General features: G+C 38.5%; 2 long non-coding RNA genes across 2 annotated transcripts; both read left to right on the forward strand.

Moving 5' to 3' along the window:
- The first annotated feature begins 5,379 nt into the window (after positions 1-5,379).
- On the forward strand, positions 5,380-5,624 carry LOC115630184. The gene is made up of 2 exons (XR_003996054.1): positions 5,380-5,456; positions 5,516-5,624. It is a non-coding gene; the product is annotated as an uncharacterized LOC115630184 (long non-coding RNA).
- Positions 5,625-9,324: 3,700 nt separating this feature from the next.
- LOC115630180 lies at positions 9,325-9,670 on the forward strand. The gene is made up of 2 exons (XR_003996050.1): positions 9,325-9,502; positions 9,562-9,670. It is a non-coding gene; the product is annotated as an uncharacterized LOC115630180 (long non-coding RNA).
- Positions 9,671-17,705: the final 8,035 nt, after the last annotated feature.

Below are 17,705 nucleotides of genomic sequence, written 5' to 3' on the forward strand. Positions count from 1 at the left end.
TGCGTCATCACGAGGATTCCCCACAATGTCTAAAGCCTTTGTGTCCTCTTGATGTCCAATGACAAGTTCGTCAGAAGGCTGGACTTCAAAATCCTTACAATTTGATGACCATTTTGCAAGAACAAACCCAAATGGTTTTAAAACTGCATTAAGTTCGCAATATAACAGCTGCAATTCTTCCACAGTATCTGCGCCAGATAGCAAATCATCCACATAAAAGTCAGAAGCTAATGACTTAGAAGCCAGTGGATGTGAATGGGCGTGCAGCTCACTCAAATATTTTAGGCATCGAATTGCCAAGAACGGTGCCGATGCGGTACCATAGGTGACCGTATTTAATCTGTATATTTGAAGTGGCTCTGTGAGGCCTTTTCTCCAAGTGATTAACTGGAAATTGCGCTGTGATTCTTCGACTTCAACCTGCCGGTACATTTTGGCCGACAGTGCAAATGGCCGAATTCGAAACCTCAACAAAGTGGAGTACAAACATGGTTGGATGGTTGGACCAACCATAAGAATGTCATTTAATGACTTCTGTGACGACGTCTTGCTCGACGCGTCGAAAACTACTTGCAACTTCGTTGAGGTGCTTTGTGGTCTTAGCACACACTGGTATGGAATAAAATAGTGTGGCTCTCTCGGAATTCTATTGTCGGTAGCAGTCATATGGCCCAACGAAATATATTCCAACATAAAGTTGTTGTACATGACATATATTTCTGGCTGCTTAGCCATTCTTCTCTCTAGTGCCAAAAAACGCCTTTTAGCATTCTCAAATGAGTTGCCAAGACACTGAGGGCTAGATTTAAATGACAATGCGACACTTAGCCGACCCGAGGGCAAACGAGTGATTGAATTCACGAATGATTTCTCACAAAGCATCTGTTCTGGGGTATATAAATTTGTTTCAGTTAAATTTGGAACTTCTTCCAACTCTCAGAACCTGCGAACAAGTGTGTCTAAATTAATTAGTTCATGATCAGGCGAGATATCATGACTTGAGCTTACAAGGGACGCAGAACAAGATTTGGGTGAGCTCGCAGACTGGCATCGGCCAGCCACTATCCAGCCGAGGGCTGTTGCTTGTAACGATGGAGACTCACTTGTTCCTTTTACGTGCCCTTCTCTCAAAAGCTGGAAAAATGCATCTGCTCCAAGAAGCATATCAATACGTTGTGGCCTATGAAATTGAGGATCCGCCAACTGAAGACCCTCAGGCACATCAACGTTTACCACAGCCTTTTCAGGCTGGTATGACGAAATAGCGCTCAAAATTCCAAATTCAGAACCGAATGTGAAGTTGCCGACGCGTGAAGCTATCGACGTTTGCACGACATGTCTGACAGCAGATTTTCGTTTACCTATGCCAAGTAAGCTTATATCTTTTCTTTCCCATTTTAAATTTAACGATTTGGCCAACTCTTCCGTCATGAAATTGACTTGGGAACTAGAATTGAGTAAGGCCCTGGCAAGTTGGAAAGATCCTGATTGATCCATAACTCGAACAACTGACCTGGTCAGAAACAGTAGTTGCATGGTTAACCACCGAAGTTTGTGCTGGCGTTGCCGGCTGGGCAGCTACTGACTGACTAACAGGTGCAGGATGTGGGAAATTTGCAGCATATTTGTGCAGGATTGTGTGGTGTGGTTTTGAGCAAACTCTACACCCGACTGATTTGCACACTTTGGTTGTATGACCCTTTCTAAGGCAGTTTATACATAACAGAGACCGTTTCACGAAATTGAAACGTTCGTCCCGAGTTATCGCTGCAAATTGGGTACATGAATGTATGTAATGCTCATTCGACTGGCAGAACGGACACTTCGGACCAGACAGCTGACTAGGCTGAGCAACTGGTAGCGCAACTTTAGTACCCTTTTTTGCATAGTTGGCACAACTTTTTTGACTACGGCCACAAGACGATTCTTCAGCGGACAAATGCTGATAACGTCGATTGAATGCAGCCTCGCAATCTTCCCAAGACGGAAGACGGCTGTAGTCAAGGCTTTCCTCACACTTTGAACGTGTAGTGGGGTCAACTTTGCTCATAACCAAATGTATGAGCATTAAGTTTGAAATTTGTTTATCGTTGCCTAACGACAACAACGACTCGTAGCTGGCGCGAACATTATCAATCAATGAACGCAACGACACAGCTGACGGGCTTTGCAACTTGGGCAAATCAAAAAGTTTGGCAATGCTATCAAATACGATAAGGCAACTATTATCGTACACGCGCTTAAGCGCTGCAAGCGCTTTAGGATAATTATCCTCGGTTACCTGGTAGGCTCTTACGGTACCAAGCACTTCTTTTTCTAGGCATGAAAGCAGGTGGTTGAACTTTTCAATATTGGACAAAGATGGATCGTCGTCGACCAAGCTCTCAAAAAGACCAATAAAGTTTTTATAATCGGAATAGTTTCCGCTAAATCTCGGCAACTTCATTGCTGGAAGTTGCCGGCTATGAGAGTGTCCACTCATTGTGGAATTGGCTAAACTATCCGTATGGAGTTTTGCCCGTCCACCTCTGCTCATGAGCAATGCCTTTGCTGTGACGCACAGACTTTCTAAGTCTGCTCTAGAAGCTAGAGAAGGATTTATGTTATCGAGTTCTTCCTGTATTTTGAATGCCTTTTCTATATATCTATTCAAAATTTCTAGCCTGCACTCAACCTCGAACGGTTCGATGACTGGGGTACTCTGAATGGAGCGTTTAATGCGTTCAATGTCGCGAACCACATTATCATGCGACTGTAGCCAGCAGTCGGCTGTACTAGAATTCGACTCGTCTAGTTCTCTGATCTGAACTTGCTTGCATCTTTTACTAGGCATTTTGATTCTGTTTTATTAAAATCGGTGTATTGATAAATTTGAATAATAACTGGCGATTATCAAATCTAACGCTAATATACTAATGGACAGGTACAATGGCTAATATATTAGACCGGCACGTTTTAAGTTAAACTGCCTAAATATGCAAAAATTCAAAAGAGTGCCTAATATATTTGGCCGGCACTGTTCTATTAGTTAGCGCAGCTGATCGACGCAAAGTTCAATAACTCGAATTAATATTTGAGTTATCAAACGTTGGCAGCGCAGCTACAACAGAATAAATACTTGGCAGCGGCGCAGGCGCTAGCAGAATCAAGATCGACGGCTGGCGCAACGAGAAAGCGCACAAGCAACAAGTGCGAAGAGAATCGCTGCAAATTTAAAGTCGCTAGACGAATGCACAAAGCCAACGCACGATTGCTTGTTGCTTTGTGTGTGCCTATGTACAACTGCAACGACGGACAGTGGACACAAGTACCAAAGAAAAAGCAACGGCAAATTGGTAAAGCGCAACGACCCAGCCGAGAATTTGGCGCGACTAAAATTTTCTCTTATGTATTTATGTATGTATGTGTGTATATATACATGCGTGTGTATATATTTATATGTAAATGTATATACTGGGAATAATTTTATGCCAAGCGCAACCAGTTTAAATAATACAAATACATATGTATATCCACCTTGCAGCAAATAAGCGCAGTTATGTACGTACATACGTATTGACATTTGGCAATTTGTATTTATTTATTTTGCACAAGGCGACAATGTTGGTACACACAGGTGTGGCCGAAACTTAATTTGTATTCGTTACCTGTGCACTTCCCTGACAATTATGGAAAGTCATATGGATGCTGGATAAACTTGCCAAGATCCAAACCCAATGTGAGGCACAAGTTCAGCAATCCACGTACAGGAACGAATCCAACGAAGAACGAAGTCCAGCGGCGACCAAGAAAAGCCAAAGTCCACCCGTGGGGGCCAAAATGTTCAGCTAAAGCTGGAAACTTGCCGGTATGGCAAAAGCTAAGGTCCAATGTATTTGATTTACTTCCAAATGAAGTAAATCTCACGATAATGGCAGACTGCTTTTGGCTCGCACGGGATATTAAGAAATTGCAAAGAAAAGCGAACTGCACAGTCTGAACTCGATTTGCTAAGTGCTTTTATTTTATCGTTTATGCTCGCTCTCATGCGCGTGTGGAACGCATTGAGAGACAGCGCGAGAGAGCAACATAGAACTTATAGCTGTAAACAGACAGCGCCTAACAATTACATATATATATGTGCAAACAATTCATTTTTTTCTTTACTTAAATCTAAACTTCAATATTCTTAATAGCTAATGCAATTCTTAAAACTATGAAATGACCAAACAGTCATGTTCGTTTAACGAAATAGTTTGGCAAGAACAAAAATGTAACGGACTACTGAATAATTTTTTGTCAAGAACAGAAAATGTTCATTTAAATACCTTAAATGCCTTCCTACTGGTAACTTATAAGGTGAAAGCATATGGGTAGGTTATTGACAAACAAAATAAATACAATTGGAAACATTATATTGATCCGGGTAAGGACGGGCAATACCTGCTAGTCAAATATATTTATGGCTATAACTTCTTGTTAAAGACCTATTATGATGAAACTTGGCATACGGACACATAATAACTAACTGGAGGTATTTGCAAAATTTTAGTTCGAAATTCCAAGAATTACGGGAGTTAGAGAAAATCGCGATTTGCAATGGAGAGGGGGGGAGGTAGGGAAATTCTATAAAAAACACATTTTCTGCGTATTCACATAAGGCATCTTGGACTTTAAATAGAACGCTACAGTCGAGCAAGGCCGACAGTAAAATAGCCTGTACTCTCCACAAAAAGAAAAATTAAAAAAAAAAAAAAAATTAAAAAAAAATTTAATTATTTAAAAAATGAAGGAATTAATTAATTAAAATAATTAATTAAATTAAATTAGAATACATGTTTATGTTCAGTTTAAACAGCATACATTTATGCGTGTTTATATGCGTGTATGTATGCAGCACAAAGTTGAACAAAAGCAGCAACAACAACAACAGCTGCAGGCAGCGCATGAGCAGCGATTTTACTTATGGCTTTCTTCAGAATTGACCTATCATGATGAAATTTGGCGTACGGACACATTAGTACTAACTGGATGTACCTACCAAAATTGATTTCAAAATTCCGAGAATTACGGAAGTTATAAGAAAAAACACGAATTGCGGGGGAGTGGGGGGTGTATCAGAAAAAATAAACAAACTCGATCTGCCTAGGGCTTATCGGAACCTTGATACCAATTTTGGTTATCCTAGCTTTTGTACTTACTGAGATCCTTGCGCTCATACAGACAGACGGACAGACAGACAGACGAACATGGCTATATCGACTAGTCTTCTCATCCTGATCAAGAATATATATACTTTGTGGGGTCTGCCGCGCCTCCTTCTGTGTGTTACATACATGCGCACAAAACTAGTATAGCCTTTCACCCTTTGGGTACAGGCTATAAAAAACGTAAAACTCGTCGGAATAAGGCTGGACTAAAAAATACTTCTGATCAGATTGCGGCCGATGTGCGGGATCCTGCCGGCTTAGTTAAATGTACAGTAAAACAGTCCACTTTCAACTTTTGCCCCTAATACCCGAACTGTTTTTTTCAGATATCACTATTGGAATTGATCCGGCATATTGAACCGATTTATTGTTTTTAAAATTTAAATATGCTTAACAAATGCTGCCCCAGAAGGAATGAGATCGCCAAAGCGAACGCCAAAAAACGGTCTTCGAGAACTTGAATTGGAAAACTGTCAACCACGTTTTGAATTACTTCTTCAGCAGCAAGCCCCTGTTTTTACCTTAAGTTTTCTAGTACCAGACTTATTAAGCGGGTTGTTCCCTTTGGCGATGGGTTTATGATTAGTAGCTGAATGATTTGTCTATTGTTGATTTGTAAAAGCAAAGGCATCGAAGAAACTATAACAGAATTCCCAAGTGTGTCCTTGTACCCCAATGTACCCTTGAGTGAAAATAAAACAAGTAAAAAAGCTAAAGTCGGGTGTCCCGACTTTAAAATACTCTGTACATATGTTTACAAAACCAATTAACAAAAAAAATTTTGATCGATTTTACCTCGGATGTCCCGACTTTAAAATACTCTGTACATATGTTTACCAAACCAATTAACAAAAAAAATTTTGATCGATTTGACCTCTTATCGAATTCGAACTAACGTAAAGGGTGTATAATTGCACATTTGCATAGCAATTGCGTCTGTGTGAGTGTATGTATGCCTATGCGTAAACATGTGTGCAGTCAACCAAACAGCAACATCAACAACAGCCGCGGGCAGCGCTAGAGCTGCGCTGCAGCAGCAAATATATTTATGGCTATAACTTCTTGTTAAATCGGTCTTTCATAGTGAAACTTGACATACGGACACATAACATAAGTTCGAAATTCCAAGAATTACGAGAGTGAGAGAAAATCGCGATTTGCTTTGGAGAGGAGGGCGGGAGGGAAATTCCAAAATACACATTTGCGGGCAGCGCTTGAGCAGCGCTGCAGCATCTATATATATAAAACAGTTTGTCCTGACTGACTGACTGACTAACTAACTGATTGGTGATCAACGCACAGCCCAAACGGTAAAAGCTAGGAAGCTGAAATTTGGACTCAAGTATCCTTTCATAGTCTAGGTGCCCACTAAGAAGGGATTTTGGAAAACTCGAGCTCCAAAGGGGAGGGAAAACAGGCTCCAACGTTTGTATGAAAAATCTACAGTTTTCATCTGATTAACTTCAAACTTTCAACTTCAAACAAGTTTGTATACTCTCAGAACAATTCCAAGAAAAACTGTATACTTGTTTTTTTAAATTTTTGGTTGGAGCTTGAATTATTGGGGTTTTCTTGGGGCACAAAAGGAAACCGCGTCAACAGCCCACACGGTAAAAGCTAGGATGCTGAAATTTGGGCTCAAGTATCCTATCATGGTGTAGATGCGCACTAAGAAGGGATTTTGGAAAATTCGAGCTCCAAAGGGGGGAAATGTAGCTCCAAAGTTTGTTTGAAAAATCCGCATTTTTCAACCGATCGACTTAAAACTTAGTTTCTAAAATCAATTAAAGAATGCAAACAAAACTGCATACTTAGATTTGTGTTGGAGCTTGAATTATTGGGGTTTTAATATTTATTCACTATTTCAAATGAAAAGTTTTTGTTATAAATTTAGTCCGCTCGATTTAAAATTTGGGTAATGTAATCTACGTAACTAAATCTACAACTTTGCATTCATGGATTTTCAAAATATGCATTTTACAAAAGCATGCAGAACAAACAATACAAAATATCAAACAGTTGGGGACAACTAAGTATACATACACACATACAAACAGCTGTTCGTGTAGTTGCGTGCAAACGATTGAAATAGCCAAAGCAAAATGTGAGACACTAATGTGTGAATGTCCATACATATGTGCACATCTATGTTGTTTAGTGCATTTGGCATTAATAACTTTATGCAGCAACAACAAATATCAAATAGTTGGGGACATCACATATACACACTCACACACACAACAAGCAACAGTTCGTGTCTATGTGTGCGGTTCTCTACGTATGGTTGAAAAAGTAAAGAGAAACATACATATGTATGTATGTATGCCTTTGTATGAATATAGCATGTATGTACATTCGCATTAATGTATACATTGGGCAATCGAACACAGTTGTTTGATTGTAAAAAAAATAATGCTCTAAAAACAACAACAACTGCAAGTCATTGGCTCGCTCTTCTTCTTTCGTTGTGACCATTTAATGTTAATTGCAAAGGCAAAACACCAAAAATTTACAGTTACCGTCGCTAGGCAACGAGTGCGTAAGCGATAGTAAAGCAAAAACCGATAGTAAAGCTTCGCATTGCGGGCAGATGTATGTATGTATATGATTTATTCTTATTGATCTCAATAAATAATTAGATTTTATTACTTAAATATTCTGCTTATTGCATTCAAACTTCGATATTTTGATGGTATCGGTGGCTTCAACTATCGAAAGTTTTACTCTAGCAAATTGAGATGAGAATTGTCAGTGCTTTTTGATCGTGGCTCATCGCTGCACGGCATTGACATGAGTGCCGTGTTTCATATTCCGAGTTTGTGCGTGACCGTATTGACTCAATATGACACGAAAGACTCAAAGGTGAATTTAGAATTAAGATATACCCTTATAATTATTCCCCATTTTTGCACATAGTCTATCTTAAAACGTTGCGTTATCTCTATATAAAAAACAGTTTGTCCTGACTAATTGGTGATCAACGCACAGCCCAAACGGTAAAAGATGAAATTTGGACTCAAGTATCCATCATAGTGTAGGAGCACACTAAGAAAGGCTTTTGGAAAATTCTAGCTCCAAAGGGGGGAAAACGAGCTTTAAAAAATATTAGTTATAGTGGTCATGTTCGTTTAACCAAATAGTTTGGCAAGAACAAAATGTAACGGACTACTAAATAATTTTTTGTCAAGAACAGAAAATGTTCATTTAAATACCTTAAATGTCTTCCTACTTGTAACTTATAATGTGAAAGCATATGGGTAGGCTATGCACACACAAAATAAATACAATTGGAAACATTATATTGAGCCGGGTTAAGACAGGCAATACCTGCTAGTCAAATATATTTATGGCTATAACTTCTTGTTAAAGACCTATTATGATGAAACTTGGCATACGGACACATAATAACTAACTGGAGGTATTTGCAAAATTTTAGTTAGAAATTCCAAGAATTACGGGAGTTAGAGGTAATCGCGATTTGCTTTGGAGAGGGGGGAGGTAGGGAAATTCTAAAAAACACATTTTCTGCGTATTCACATAAGGCATCTTGGACTTTAAATTTAATATCCCTAGGTCCTATAGTGTTAGTTATAGCAAGGTCTATATTTTAAACAGTAGGCTTCAAACAATAAACTATTTTTAAAAAGTGGGCGTGGTTATACGCTCATACCACCCATATACATATATTAAATGATATGTGAGTAAATCATGATGTCAGTGACACATTTGGAAAAAGTGACTTCTTGATTAGATTACAATATTTGTAAATAGACCAAAAATACGACCTCAAAATGGAACAAAAACTTGGAAATTTTGGCCGATTCTATTTATTCTATTTATACATTTATACATAGTGTTGGTCATGCTGTTCTTACCCCAAATTTGCTATCGTTTTTAAAAGGGTTAGTTTGGCCTTTGATATATTCACGATGTTTTTAAAATTGTAAAGTGATCGCAGATTGCTGTACAGTGCTTTGGGGAAATCTCCACCTATTTGGGGGTATATGATGAACATTCCAATCGAATCACAATTCATTTCTCGATAAGTCACACTTCGAAACACTTCCTATAAATGAATATACACATGAAATTCTGGAATAAAGATAAAAAATTTGCTTAAAAAATGCAATTGCGGAACCGTGATGTCCCCCTAGTTATAGGAAAAGTATACACATACAACAATCCTAACTACAGGAATATCCAATTGGGATATATTAATAAAAAACGTAAAACTCGTCGGAATAAGGCTGGACTAAAAAATACTTCTGCTCAGATTGCGGCCGATGTGCGGGATCCTGCCGGCTTAGTTAAATGTATAGTAAAACAGTCCACTTTCAACTTTTGCCCCTAATACCCGAACTGTTTTTTTCAGATATCACTATTGGAATTGATCCGGCATATTGAACCGATTTATTGTTTTTAAAATTTAAATATGCTTAACAAATGCTGCCCCAGAAGGAATGAGATCGCCAAAGCGAACGCCAAAAAACGGTCTTCGAGAACTTGAATTGGAAAACTGTCAACCACGTTTTGAATTACTTCTTCAGCAGCAAGCCCCTGTTTTTACCTTAAGATTTCTAGTACAAGACTTATTAAACGGGTTGTTCCCTTTGGCGATGGGTTTATGATTAGTAGCTGAATGATTTGTCTATTGTTGATTTGTAAAAGCAAAGTCATCGAAGAAACTATAACAGAATTCCCAAGTGTGTCCTTGTACCCCAATGTACCCTTGAGTGAAAATAAAACAAGTAAAAAAGCTAAAGTCGGGTGTCCCGACTTTAAAATACTCTGTACATATGTTTACAAAACCAATTAACAAAAAAAATTTTGATCGATTTTACCTCTTTTCGTATTCGAACTAACGTAAAGGGTGTATAATTGCACATTTGCATAGCAATTGCGTCTGTGTGAGTGTATGTATGCCTATGCGTAAACATGTGTGCAGTCAACCAAACAGCAACATCAACAACAGCCGCGGGCAGCGCTAGAGCTGCGCTGCAGCAGCAAATATATTTATGGCTATAACTTCTTGTTAAATCGGTCTTTCATAGTGAAACTTGACATACGGACACATAACATAAGTTCGAAATTCCAAGAATTACGAGAGTGAGAGAAAATCGCGATTTGCTTTGGAGAGAGGGGCTGGAGGGAAATTCCAAAATACACATTTGCGGGCAGCGCTTGAGCAGCGCTGCAGCATCTACATATATATATAAAAACGTTTGTCCTGACTGACTGACTGATTGGTGATCAACGCACAGCCCAAAGGGTAAAGGCTAGGAAGCTGAAATTTGGACTCAAGTATCCTTTCATAGTCTAGGTGCCCACTAAGAAGGGATTTTGGAAAACTCGAGCTCCAAAGGTGGGAAAACAGGCTCCAACGTTTGTATGAAAAATCTACAGTTTTCATCTGATTAACTTCAAACTTTCAACTTCAAACAAGTTTGTATACTCTCAGAACAATTCCAAGAAAAACTGTATACTTGCTTTTTTAAATTTTTGGTTGGAGCTTGAATTATTGGGGTTTTCTTGGGGCACAAAAGGAAACCGCGTCAACAGCCCACACGGTAAAAGCTAGGATGCTGAAATTTGGGCTCAAGTATCCTATCATGGTGTAGATGCGCACTAAGAAGGGATTTTGGAAAATTCGAGCTCCAAAGGGGGGAAATGTAGCTCCAAAGTTTGTTTGAAAAATCCGCATTTTTCAACCGATCGACTTAAAACTTAGTTTCTAAAATCAATTAAAGAATACAAACAAAACTGCATACTTAGATTTGTGTTGGAGCTTGAATTATTGGGGTTTTAATATTTATTCACTATTTCAAATGAAAAGTTTGTGTTATAAATTTAGTCCGATCGATTTAAAATTTGGGTAATGTAATCTACGTAACTAAATCTACAACTTTGCATTCATGGATTTTCAAAATATGCATTTTACAAAAGCATGCAGAACAAACAATACAAAATATCAAACTGTAGTGTGCATACATAAGGAGTACACACTGTACGCAGTGCACTCTTAAGAACATACACTGTAACACTTTATTGCAGTGAATAAATTAATTCAAAAAGCCAAGCATAATTCGGACGCGATGTAATATGATCGCACATGCATTGGGCGACATAAGTGCAGCGTCAGTGCAACTAGTGTCAGCCACCTCAAGTGCACATAACATTCTCCCTCGCGCTCTCGCTGCCAACAGCGCTGAGTACAAATACATAAGTAAAATACATAATGCGGCCGCTCCGCTGCCGGCGTCTCTGGCAGCGCAGCTACGAGGCCTTAGCTAAGTTCACTTTAAGTAAAATGTAAGAAGTCAGTATAAGTTCAAGTTTTAAGTTTGAGTGTCGTGAATAAAATAAAGAAGAATAAAAACTCATAATGGAAACAACGTATATTATTACATGGCGACCGTGACAGTGTCCTACATAGGACCGTGATAGTGGTCCTGGAGGACCAAGGACAGAGGAGCTGATATACCATAAAAACTACCATAATAACGGCAAGAGGACAACTTTAAAATTCGGAAGATGGAGCTTGGCATGGACATCAACACAATAAAAATACTGAGTGAGTAGAGTGCGCGAGTGATGGGTAAACTCGGAGGTATGCACAATAAGATTAATAAGAGAATAGCACGTTTGAAGTGGCTATTATTCTCGAGTGCAACACCACCCGCATGGGCAACGGCCCAAAAATTGCAGGCAGAACTTGACTATTTAAAGTCAATAAGCAAAAATGCGAAACCCGACTCCGCAACTCGCTCCACTCGTATTGAAAATATAAATAAACGTGAATTAATTTTACCGCCTTCACCCAAGCAACTGCCAAAGAACGCAAAAAGCTGCCCAACGGACTGCGAGGGACCATTGTACACCCCACACTGCGAGTACACGTGCCGCCACTGCACGATACGCAATTAGGAGCAGTAAGTGTGAAAGGCATAGGACCGCCTTTTGCACCACCGCTGGAAAAACGCCGACGACAACTGTAAGTGCGGGAGGCAGGCCGCCCCTTGCACCAACGAGGGAGCATCAGCGTGCCACACCGGCGACGCCCAGCTGATGCGGGAATACACCACATCAAATAGCGACAAGTGCGGGAGGCAAACCACCACCAGCGACAACGAGGGAGCATCAGCGTGCCACACCGGCGACGTCCAGCTGATGCGGACGCCACAAGACGACAATCCCAAAAAGGGACACCAGAGGAAAATTTAATGATTAAGCAAAGATAAAAACTTATAATGCAAAATTTGTAATGCATATTTAAGTTAAAATATATATATGTAAGAAAAATTGTAAAAAAATAGCCAATAAGAAAATTGTAAAATAATTAATAAGGAAAATTGTAAAATTGAGCGGAACCTTTTCTGCCCGATTAGAAGTACAGCCCGTAAAGCTGTACGAACAAATAGGCAGGAAAATTGTCAATCTTTTAATAGTATGAATGAGGAGCAATAGTATAAGTAAGATAGATCAGATAGAAATAGATAAGCCATATAAAAGTGGCATAGTTACCGATAAAATAAGTAATATACCCAAAATGGGTTTGATAGACACTAAGGTAGTAGATTCCACTGCAGGAATTGTCAATAAGGTGGAATCACAGAAAGTAGATGTAGAAATGATAAATATCCTGTTGGTAGTAATCGTTGTGTTAATGAGTACGAATTTGTTTTTTAAGCTGTATAAGCTACACAATAAATGCCTAAAAAAAAGAATTCTGAGTAAGGCAAATGACTTAGATAAAATATAAAAAAATATACAGCGATTACTGCCAGCAGTAAAAAAAAAATTATTATTAATAAATAAATATAAATAAAAAAAGGACATTTTTCACCAATGTAAAATTATAATATCAGGTATGCCCAAGAGTGGAAAGAAATCCACACCTAGGTAGAACCAACCACTATGCACAATGGGTAGATGACCAGGACAATAGATTTAAACAGTAAATAATAATTATGAAATATAGGAATAGAATAGAAGAAACATAAATAAATAAAAATTAATAAATAATAAATAAAACATAAAAATTAAAAGTAAAAAAAAAGAAAGGGTGTTCAACTTAATTACCTAGGAGTCCAATGAAAAAAATTCTTGCTGAGCATCAAAATTATCCATAATACATGGACTGGAATGCTATATGCGGGAGAGTGCAAGAGCTGAGAGCTGAATTTGATAAATCATACAAAAGCCTCACTCAAAATAGGCCAATACAGATTGGTACATTCAATAAGCACACCATCAAATTGGTGCATTATTATAACGAGATCCGAGAGATATTACTAGAAAACAAACCTAGGCTCACGGATCTCCATTGGACTCAGGCTTCAGACGTTGTCAAACGTCTAAGAGAACAGCTGCTCGCTGTTAGAGAAAGACATGGCTTGGATATACACTTGCCAAATGTCATAAGTAGCGACATATATAGCTGTGGACGAAGATGAAGTAATGTCTATAAGTCCCAGGTCAAAATCGCCAAATACGGCATATGTCAGCATAATTTCGGAAGAAGATTCCAAAAGCGGACTTACTCCCAATAACAGCCCCGCAAGAAGCGAACCGGCTGACAGCCTCAACGCAATAGTAAACAGCCCGCAGTTGCGAAAAATGTCGCAGACACAGATACAATTCTTAAAAACGGCGTCATCTCTGATACCGGAGTTTGATGGCAAAGCCGAAAATTTGAGAAGCTTCTTGGACGCGTTGCAGTTGGTGGACTCAATTAAAGAGACACACGAGTCAACGGCAGTCCAATTAATAAAAACAAAGCTCAAAGGCAACGCACGCAATTTAAAGGTGACTCAGTTGAGGTTATTACAGCCAAACTGATGAATCTTCAACAGAAGAGCAAGACGGCTAATCAGTATACCCAAGAGGTAGAAAAACTGACAAAGTCTCTAGAGAGTGCATACATAAACGATGGACTTTCATTGGAGATAGCCGCTAAATACAGTACGCAACATGCTGTAAAATCAATGATGAAGAATTGTAACATTGACAGGGTAAAGCTGGTAATGGAGGCCGGCCAATTCAACAATATGAATGAGGCTGTCTCCAAGTTTGTCAATAGTTGTACCGATGCAACTGGACGAACAGATACAATTTTGTATTATAAAAACCAGCAAATAGACAGACGCTTCAGTAATAATCATAGAGCCAGAGGTAATAATAACCATCGCGTTGGAAATAGCTATCGTGGTGGAAATAACTATCGCGGTGGAAATAACTATCGCGGTGGAAATAACTATCGCGGTGGAGATAACCATCGTGGTGGTAGAAACTACCAGAATGGCTACCAACGAAATAACAGCAATTATAACCAAGTCCGACTGGTGCAAACCACGTCGCAAAACCAGTAAAAACCCTTGGGATAAAGAAAACTGTGGAACAAACGGTTCACGCAATAAACCTTAATTTCAATCTTTATGTTACACTAAAAAATGAAGCAACACATAAGTTGTACACATTGCTGGTTGATACAGGTGCAGATGTGTCTTTAATAAAGGAAGATACGGACTCGTTTGATAACGTCAATTATAATAATATTACTCAATTGTCCGGTATAGGTGAGGGAACAACCAATTCCAAAGGATCGGCAATGATAGAACTCCTATCAACATGCTATGCCATCCCTCATGACTTTCATATAGTAGATTCAGACTTTCCGCTTCCATGTAATGGAATAATAGGTATAGATTTTATGAAGAAATATAATTGTCAAATAGACTTAAATCAGGAGAGTGATTGGCTCATACTGAGACCTAATAATATTGATCACTCAATAAAAATCCCAATACATCATACACTTCAAAATAGTTACACAATTTTGCCAGCAAGATCCGAAGTCGTCCGAAAAATTTCCATAAATACTACAAGCAAGTATATATTCATACCAAATCAAGAAATTCAAAACGGAGTATACATTGGGAACTCCATTGCAGACTCTAAAAATATTTTTGTCCGAATTTTGAATACCACAGATAAAAATGCAATCATTCAGTTAAACGAAGTAAATTTTGAACCATTGAGTGATTATGAAATAATAGAAACAAATATGAACAGCAGTCACATTGAGGTCTTGGACAAACTAAGTAAAAATTTCCCACCACAGTTCGAACACGCTCTTACGGAGATATGCACCAAGTACATTGACGTATTCGGAATAGAAACCGAATCGATATCAACCAATAATTTCTACAAACAAAAGATAAGAATGAAAGATGATGAACCAGTTTATATTAAGAATTCCACATAGCCAAAAAGAAGAGGTAGACAAGCAAGTCGAGAAGCTAATAAAAGACAAAATAGTAGAACCGTCAGTCTCAGAATATAATAGCCCATTATTGATAGTTCCAAAGAAGTCATTGCCGGGTTCTGATAGTAAAAGATGGCGTTTGGTGATTGACTATCGCCAGATCAATAAAAAAATCTTATCCGACAAATTTCCGTTGCCCAGAATTGATGATATTCTCGATCAATTGGGTAGAGCTAAGTACTTCTCATGTTTGGATCTGATGTCAGGATTTCATCAGATAGAGCTTGAGGAAAGCTCCAGAAACATAACGTCTTTTTCCACGAGCAATGGCTCTTATCGCTTCACGCGATTACCATATGGTTTAAAAATAGCACCAAATTCCTTTCAAAGAATGATGACAATCGCATTTTCGGGTATAGAACCTACTCAGGCATTCTTATATATGGATGACCTGATTGTCATCGGGTGTTCAGAAAAACATATGATTAAGAATCTTACAAGCGTTTTTGATTTGTGTAGAAAACACAACCTTAAATTGCACCCCGAAAAGTGCTCATTCTTCAGGCACGAGGTAACCTTTTTGGGCCATAAGTGTACTGATAAGGGTATTTTGCCAGACAGCAAGAAATATGATGTCATAGAAAGGTACCCAGTCCCAACGGACGCTGATAGCGCTAGAAGATTCGTTGCATTCTGCAATTATTATAGACGTTTTATAAAAAATTTCGCCGATTATTCGCGGCACATAACAAGATTATGTAGAAAGAATGTTAAGTTTGAGTGGACCGGTGAATGTCAGAAAGCATTCGAATATTTAAAAGTCCAGTTGATGAAGCCTACGTTGTTGCAGTACCCAGATTTTAGCAAAGAATTTTGCATAACGACGGATGCGAGTAAACAAGCTTGTGGAGCTGTACTGACCCAAAATCATAATGGGACACAACTGCCAGTAGCGTATGCATCAAGATCGTTTACAAAAGGGGAAAGTAACAAAAATACAACGGAGCAAGAACTGGCAGCCATCCATTGGGCAATAAACCATTTTCGACCATATATTTATGGCAGACACTTCACAGTCAAAACCGATCATAGGCCCTTAACTTACTTGTTTTCAATGACGAACCCGAGCTCAAAACTGACGCGCATGAGACTTGACTTAGAGGAGTATGATTTCACAGTTGAATACCTCAAGGGAAAAGACAACCATATAGCAGATGCGTTGTCGAGAATAACTATAACAGACTTAAAAGATATACATAAAGGAAACAAAATACTAAAAGTCACTACAAGAAATCAAAGTAAACAGAAAAATCTCTGCGCAGAGAAAGATAAAGTAGATTTGCATAAGCAAACTAAAAATAAAGCTTCAAAGCCCAACGTATACGAAGTCATTATAAATGACGAGGTACGAAAAGTAGTGACCTTGCGTACGACAGATTCAACATGTTTACTAAAGCATGGAAAAAAAGTCATAGCAAGAATTGATGTTAGCGATATGTACTGCAATGGAATTCTCGACTTAGGTCAGTTCTTCCAAAGGCTTGAAAGGCAAGCCGGTGTGCTTAATATCAGCCGACTCAAAGTGGCACCGAGCGAAAAGATTTTTGAAACAACTTCAATAGAATCTTTTAAAGAAATGGGCAATAAAATATTGAAATCATTAAGAGTAGCGCTACTCAAGCCGGTGACCCAAATAAATAAAGAAAAAGAAAAAGAAGCAATACTGTTTACATTCCATGACGATCCAATACAAGGAGGCCATACGGGTATAGCAAGAACAATGGCAAAAATAAAAAGGCATTATTACTGGAAAAATATAACAAGAGACATTACAAATTATATAAAAAAATGTCGAAAATGCCAAAAGTCGAAATCGACTAAACATACCAGAGCCCCATTGATAATAACAGATACGCCAATAAAGGCTTTCGATAGGGTAATTGTGGATACGATCGGTCCACTATCTAGGTCCGAAAAAGGAAATGAATACGCAGTAACATTAATCTGCGATTTAACAAAATACTTTGTAGCCATACCAATAGAGAACAAAAGTGCAAAGACAGTAGCCAAGGCTATATTTGAACATTTTATTCTGAAGTACGGTCCAATGAAGACGTTCATTACGGACATGGGAACAGAGTATAAGAATTCAATAATTGAAGATTTATGTAAAAATCTAAATATTAAAAACATAACATCTACTGCACATCATCACCAGACTGTAGGAACCGTGGAGCGAAGCCACAGAACAT

This window comes from Scaptodrosophila lebanonensis, unplaced genomic scaffold (genome assembly GCF_003285725.1).
Source record: "Scaptodrosophila lebanonensis strain 11010-0011.00,11010-0021.00 unplaced genomic scaffold, SlebRS2 tig00000339-arrow-arrow-pilon, whole genome shotgun sequence".
NCBI lineage: Eukaryota > Metazoa > Arthropoda > Insecta > Diptera > Drosophilidae > Scaptodrosophila > Scaptodrosophila lebanonensis.